Here is a 7,440-nt window from a genome sequence, read left to right on the forward strand (position 1 = left end):
TAAAAAAATGGAGAGTTAATTAAAGAACACTTGTTATTTGATACAAATATCACCTGAAATAATCATCAAAGGATATTGGCTAAAGAGATAGTTAGCGCAGAACCCCTTGAAGCCTGAGCCACGTGACCTGTCCGCGGTCGGTCTGGGGTCCCGGTTTTCTGGTGATGGTGTGATGACTGTTGCATTATACTGGGTCATCAGTTGGTCATTGGCCTTAGTCATAGTGACGTACAGCAGCTGAGCGTGTCCCTGTGTTGCAGTAAAAATAGAGACACACGTACTGTTAACCGTATGTTTAAATTCAATTTTAAAAATACTTTGTTGATCAAATTCTGCAGTTATGATGGCCACGACTATCGTAACTCTTGCAGTGGTTTGTATTACAGTTAATTTGAAGAAGCCTCTGACTGAAGACACTCTGTTTTCCATAGACAGCCTCATGAAGAGGATGGTTAGAGTTGTCCATGAATTTCTTTACTTGGTGTAATGTCCTTCTTTGCATCCTCATCTCCAAATGTTCCGCAGTCGTCCCCAGAACCGAACCAGCCTTCTTCTACAAGCTGTTGAGCCTTTTCAGGTCCCTGATTTTGATGCTGCTGCCCCAACAGATGGTAGCAGAAGAGATGGCACTCTCAACAACACACTTGCGCAAACCTCGAAGGACCTTGGTTTCCTCAAGAAGTACAGTCTGCTCTGTTTCTTCTTATAGACAGCTTCACTGTTGCATCTCCAGTCCAGTCTGTCGCCCAGGCGAACACAGAAGGATTTATATTGCACAACCACCTCAACGTCTTCTCCCACGACGTAAATAGGGCACGACCTAACCTCGTTTCTCCTGAAAACTGCAACAATCTCCTTTGTTTAGCTTACATTCAAGGAGAGATGATTGTAATAATTGTTTGAATTGTGTTATTTTTGGGGTTTAAAACCCATGTTCTTAGAAAATCTGCTACTGTGTACTCATGGCTGACCGGCCCGGTCCCTCACAACCACATTCACAATTCATCATATAAAACTAGCGCATAGTTCGCTTCATTTTGGAATTATTTGTATGCCTTAAAAATGTCGATACTTTGTCGAAAGACTTGAAATAATTTTACTGTAAGATATTTGTAATAGGAGTAACTGATAGTATCTTAGAATATGCATAAATTACCGATTTGTTTCCAACATGACAGATTAAAAATTAGCATTAACTGTCTGACAGGTACGTTTTAAATCCCTGCTTATCTTTACACTTACCAGAGAAGAAGAGAGGATTCTCTGAAAGTTTGAACACAACTAATCTCAGTTAGTTCCTGCAAGTATTTGAAAACAAACAGTAGAAATCATGTCAGTTGTTGTCGTGGCAATTACCATATTTGCACACCATATTTGTGACATTTTAACCATTTTTTATAACAAAGAAAACATACACTTGTCTCCACTATTTTGTTTTTAGAACCATCTTCAGGACTTAAATCTGATCTAAAATACAAAAGACTTTTGCTTAGTGGGCAAAATGGGGCGTCCTGTGAACCCCGGGGTGTTTTATTTATTTATTTATTTATTTTAATCATATATGGAGCAATTTCAAAAGTCCTGAAACATATAAACAAACTATCACAACTGAAGAAGTCTCCTTTTTAAAAGGAAATTACAATAAAACACAATAAAAATGTTATTCAGACTTATAAATCCTAGAATTGTAAAAATAAAACATCCACTTGTATTCTCACCCAATAACAGACCTTAATAGTCAATGTACTTGTTTAACAGATACATTTTCAAATTAAAACTCTGCTTTAATCATGCTTATTCTTACCAGACGAGAAGAGGGGGCTTCTTTGATCCCACACTGAAAGTCTGGGCAAAATCAACTAATTCGACTAATTTAAAAACAAACAATGGGAATCAGGCCAGTTAAGTCTGTTGTTGCTGTGGCAATGTCTCCGTGGTACGTTGACATCTTGAACATTCTGTTATGTTTTCAAATATTGTTTTTCGCACAGTCAGCAAAACTAGCATCGTCTGTGGAAAAAAAGCGTGTCTTCAGGACCACCTCCGGGAGCTCAGTCCCGTCTGAGACGCATCAGGAAACGTGGACGTCCCTGTGAAACCCAGATACATTTCAACGGTCCTGAACCTCCACGAAGCATAAACAAACGGCTGCAATCGAAGAAAAGTTCAAAAAATGGTATTCAAGCCTATTTCTCCTAAACGCACACCGGCACTCTGAGCCAATAACAGGCCTTTCTAATAGTTTCAGCTGTTCTGCTACGCCCTCCTTTGTCACTGATCCTGTTCTCCCTCAGTGCATCTTCCTGTCTTGGCGTTGAATGCTCTGCCACTTTGGGCCCCTTCCTTCACTTCTCTGCCATACCAGCCCCATGACCCAACAGCTCTCTCCTGGGCCCCTCTTCCCTCCACACAACCTCCTCCACGCCTTACGACACTCAAACTGTGTCACAAAGACACAAGGCAGGGGGGATCCACCTGCGTCCCTGACAGCTTCTAACCCAGTAGAGCCAAGCGGATGGTGTGGAATGCTTTGGAGAAAGAAAAACATAATTCTCACGATGCTCACTGACTGGCGTATACATGGTTGAGCAGAAAAATGACGGCATCTTCAACTCCAAGCTTGGGCTGGTGGGCAAACTGCAAGAGTACCCGCTGTGGCTTGGACAAGTCTCTGCAGGATGTTCATGTTTGGAGACGTCAGCCCCCAATGAAATACAGTCCTCGGAGGCACAGAGACGTAGCGTCTTCCGCACTGGAACGAGACAGCACGTTTTCCACGTCATCGGGTCCCTCTGTAGGTTCAGGCTCATGTTGAAGATGGAGTACTCCACAGAGCTGAGAGGCACAGGCTTTGAGCGACCTCGGGATCGCACACAGAGTCCAGCCTCACCAGCTGTCTTCCAGCAAGACTTGGGCTTGGGGTAGGGGCACTGAGTAGAAGAGGGGCAGATGAGGTGTGAAGGTGGGATTTCCAATTAGCTCTTCTCGTCTTCACCTTCAAGCACCTCTGCATTGCTCTCACCTCATCCCTGTTGCAATCTTGGCCTTGAAAATACAAGCTTAAGTTATTCTACTGTCTTTTTCGCTGGATGAGTGTAGTGTAAAATGTCGAAGGAAACATCCTCCACCTTGTGGTTCATATAGTATTTTTCTCCAAGTTAAGTTCATTTGTAGCACATTTCAACAACAAGGCAGTTCAAAGTGATTTACATCAGAAAAAAAACATAAAATAATCACCAATTATAACTATATTTCATCTAATGCCATCGCCCAAATCATCAAATGTATTGATCAATTTTCGAGTTACTGCTCCTCAAAGGCTTTTCTAAATAGGGAACTCGGTATTTCATCTTCTTTGCAGTTTTCTGGATATTTGTTCCGGGTTCGAGCCGCTTTGACAGCCGAATGCTGCCTCTCTGAGTTTGACTTTGGTCATGGGGCTGCAGGAACAGAGCAGAACCAAGAAGACCGGAGTTGGTCTGGAAGGTATAGTCCAATCATCCACCCCCAGTTTCCAACGAAGTCCACTGCACAGACCCACAGAATCTGCCTGAGGGGAGAGCTTTTTCCAGCAGCTCAGTGTCCGGGAAACAGACTCGCTCCTTGATAGCAGAGTGAGCGGGACGATCACACCAACCAACCAATCAACGGCTGTTCACCAGAACCGGCGAGCAGCGCCACCAAGCGGCTGCGCCCGGCAGAGTGAACGAAACGCAGCCATCTCTCTCCACCGCGGCGTCGGTAAAAGGGGAGCTTCGCGGCTGCGTTCAACAACAAAGTGAAAAGTAGGAAAACTCAAACGTCGGAGGGACGAGCAAGGAGCAACCGCAACCAGACGGCGCGCAAATCAGCGTCGGCTGTTCAACTAGACACGCTTTTCACACGAAGTCCCCGGTTTAGCTAGATTGGCTTAAACTCACCAGACGAGAAGAGGCGATAACTTGGTCGCACAGGCCCTTAAACTGCGGACAGGACGAGCTGCCTCTCAGTTCCTGCGAGTATTTTTTTTAAAACAAACACATAATAGAAATCAAGACAGTTACGTGTGTGGTTGTCATGGTGATTTCCATTGCGCAGCAGAGCGGGCGCGTGCAGGGGGGAAGGAGCTGGAGCATATTTACCTTTTATTGTCTCTTTTATAATGTTTTTATTTGTTTAAAGTGTGTGTCAACAACGACAGTAACCAACCACCTTGTAAAGACAAACAAAAAAAATGTTGAACTGTTTTTATTGATTAGATCATTTCTCAATAAATTTGCAACAATATGTTCAAATGGTGATATCTACCAGTTTGTTGTATTTTAGTATCCCTGGTTTAAATGGGGTTTTATTTATTTATTTATTTATTTTTTTATGTCAACTACAATTTTATACCACAAAGGGTCAAATTAGTGGACAATTAAAATAATATATATGGATTTAGTCAAAAAATACTGCTGAAATATTCCAAAAATGCCATGCCTATAAATGTAATATCCTTTCATTTCCACATCCCTTTATCAAATGTTTTCCCAATTAAAATTTGTTAACATCAGTCCCACAACATTCCCCAAGTAATCTCACTTCACTAAGTCTATTTGAGAAATAATGTGTGCTTTATCATCTTTCTACAAGAAATTGATTATTTTGTTTGTTTTACAAAGAAAAATTACTGAACGTCATTTTAGCAAGGTTTGTGATACTGACATATACTCAGAAACGTAACAAAAAATCTGAAATGCCTCAAATAAATAAGGTTTTGCATTATTGTTTTGCTATCTCCATTCCGTGTCGGTCACAGGTTCATTGGACCTTCAGTGAAAGGGAGCATCGTTTGGAGCTCGCACAGCCCTCCACTATTCAGTCTGTCATCATCTTTAGCCTGATCGTTTTCTCCTGGCAGCTGTCCCCCCCTTTTTTTTTTTTTTAACCACACTAATCATCCAAGGGAGTCATCAACTCCAAAACACACATAGGGCATATCAAAGCAGAACGTCTGCAGACGTCTGACAGCTGTGATCAACTCAGGATCGCCCATCATGTCGAGTTTCTGGCAAAAGGAGTTTGATTTCTCTTGCAAGCGAGGTTGGGGGGCAGAAGAGGGGCAGCGGTGAAATTCATTCATTCCAGCCATTTGCCAGTCAAAGCTTCTGCTTTTTTTTTTTCTTCTACAGACTGAACACAAACAAACACAATCATGTGCAAATGAGTCCAAATGAGATGTGACAGTTCTATTGGGATTAATTTATTAGCGGTGATTATGCAGGGCCGCTTTCCGCTGACAGCCAACAGACACAGCTGAGCGTAAGAAGAAGTCAGCAGCTTTATAAGGTGTGAATATTATTAGCGCTGATAGTTGAAGCTGTTGCCATGATGACATTCATTAAAGAACTGATGTGTGCAGCCTTTATGGGAGAAATGGCTTCATGTTTGTCAAGGGGAGGTTCTAGCCATCAATCTAAAGTAAAAATGGACTTTACTTACTTCAGGCGCCGTGATCACAGCAGGGATTAAAATGAGCACCAGGGTGTTTGGTTGTTGTTGCTTTTTTTGTATCACGTTTTAGGAATCCTCTGATAGCACACAGTGGGAAGTCAGCCCAATAATAAACGAGAGACCAGGGTCTGCATGCAGCATGACTGACCTAAAGCTGTTTAAGTTATTCTTATTTCATGCAAACCCTCTGTTTTCTTCTTTTCCTCTAAGAGATTACGCTCCATGATGTCAATGTTCCTCTGTCACACCTCAACTAGGACTGGAAAATAGGATTTAGAGGAATATGGTTAAGAGTTGAAAATCCAAATTGACCAATAGTTTGTAAAAAACTTTGATCAGGCACTTGGGAGTCAGCAGCCAATCCCCTTTAAAAATATAAATATAATTTTGAATTTTCTTTTTTATTATTGCACAATCTTCAAAGATTTTGGACACCTGTAGATTTCACATTTGACAGCGAATGACAAATTTTCACCATCTGTCTCCATTTAAAAAAAAAAAACTGTTTCCAATGTAACAAACATGTTTGCTAAAAGTATATGTATGCTATGACAAGAGCTGGTATTTCTCAAAGAGAAGCTTTGGCTCGGTCGGAGTTTGGGAAGTGTGCCTTATTCATACAGGCAGCACAATCTGGCAAAAACTAAAAGCATTTTTTATGTAATAATATCATCCCAAATGACTGACGAAACTCTCTCTCGACATCTTCAATTATACCTTCTTAGTGCCTAGTTAGTCCAATAGACATGAACCACAACAGCTGTAACATTTCTGTTTTTCTGAGCTGTGCAAGGATAGAGAGGATTTACAAAAACAACAACTTTTACCAAGTATATTATCATTTGTTAGCTTTTTTATAACACCATTTTACTGTTTTTTTTTTTTTTTTTTTTGTGTCACAAGTATTCTTATTCTTTCTCCATGAGGAAGCAGATGACTCCGGTGGCGGAGTCCAGTTCAGTGGGTGAAGTAACGAACCTGCACTGATCTACACACACCGGCTCATGCTGACAGTCCAAATAATGACTGAAGCAGTGTTCCAGAAACGGGCCAAATTAACACGGAGAAACAAGCAAATACACCTGATAGCAATCTATGGCTGCGCTTTCACCAAAGACACACACTCTGGTTGCAACAACATGCTACAGAGGTCATACACAAACTGACTAAATCTCGTCATCACATAAAAAAAACAACAACAACAAAACAAACTGCATTGACTTTTCTTGGATAAATTAAATGTTGTGATTGTTTACCTGGAGATCAAAATGATCTGGCATCTTTCTGCTGAGGATTCAATGGTGAAAATGTGAATCTTCCTGCTCCACCTTTCTTTAAAAATCAATATTCACAAATTAGTTTACTTAAAACAAACTCCTACAGCTCTATGTAAGTCAGTTTCGTCTTATTTTAATGTGGCTGAGATATTTACTGGAGGGGATGTTACATTTAGTGTTTCTGTGGTGTATAATTAATCCAGCTACTGTTAACCTTCTTTTTTTGACTCCCAATAACATCAGGTGGTTCAAGTCTCAGAAATGAAAATTCAACCTTTCCGAACCCTGCTGGGCTCCGATGGCAGCAGGAGGACTGCTCGTCTGACTGCTTTCTTATTTTCCAACTTATTTTCTGTAAATAAACATAAAAATGTTCTGGGAACAGCTGACAACTCTGTGCAAACATCCCCGGCTCCGTGTGCGTCTATGTGTGCGATGAAAGTCAAAGTCTTCCTCAGGTATCTTAAAATGACCTTTTAGGAGTCATTTAGTCGCAGAGTGTCGAGGCTGGAGCTCAAAGCCCTGAAACCCATTACATGTTCTGATTGTGTCAATCTAATGCACTAATTGAATGCTGTCCCTCAGCCACTTTTCATCAGTCAGGAGCCCATGCTGCTGAGCTGATTCGCTTATAATTCGCGCAGCGAGAGCCTCAATCACCAGAGACAAACATTTTCCTTCTCATTAA

The 7,440-nt window shown here is 41.3% G+C and overlaps 1 long non-coding RNA gene across 1 annotated transcript; it reads right to left on the minus strand.

Moving 5' to 3' along the window:
- Positions 1-82: 82 nt before the first annotated feature.
- Positions 83-1,874, minus strand: LOC129368711 (uncharacterized). Its single transcript, XR_008606887.1, has 3 exons — positions 1,805-1,874; positions 1,243-1,298; positions 83-249 (listed from the first exon to the last, which is right to left on the minus strand). It is a non-coding gene; the product is annotated as an uncharacterized LOC129368711 (long non-coding RNA).
- Positions 1,875-7,440: the final 5,566 nt, after the last annotated feature.

Source organism: Poeciliopsis prolifica, unplaced genomic scaffold, assembly GCF_027474105.1.
Source record: "Poeciliopsis prolifica strain line A6 unplaced genomic scaffold, Auburn_PproV2 SCAFFOLD019, whole genome shotgun sequence".
Lineage (NCBI taxonomy): Eukaryota > Metazoa > Chordata > Actinopteri > Cyprinodontiformes > Poeciliidae > Poeciliopsis > Poeciliopsis prolifica.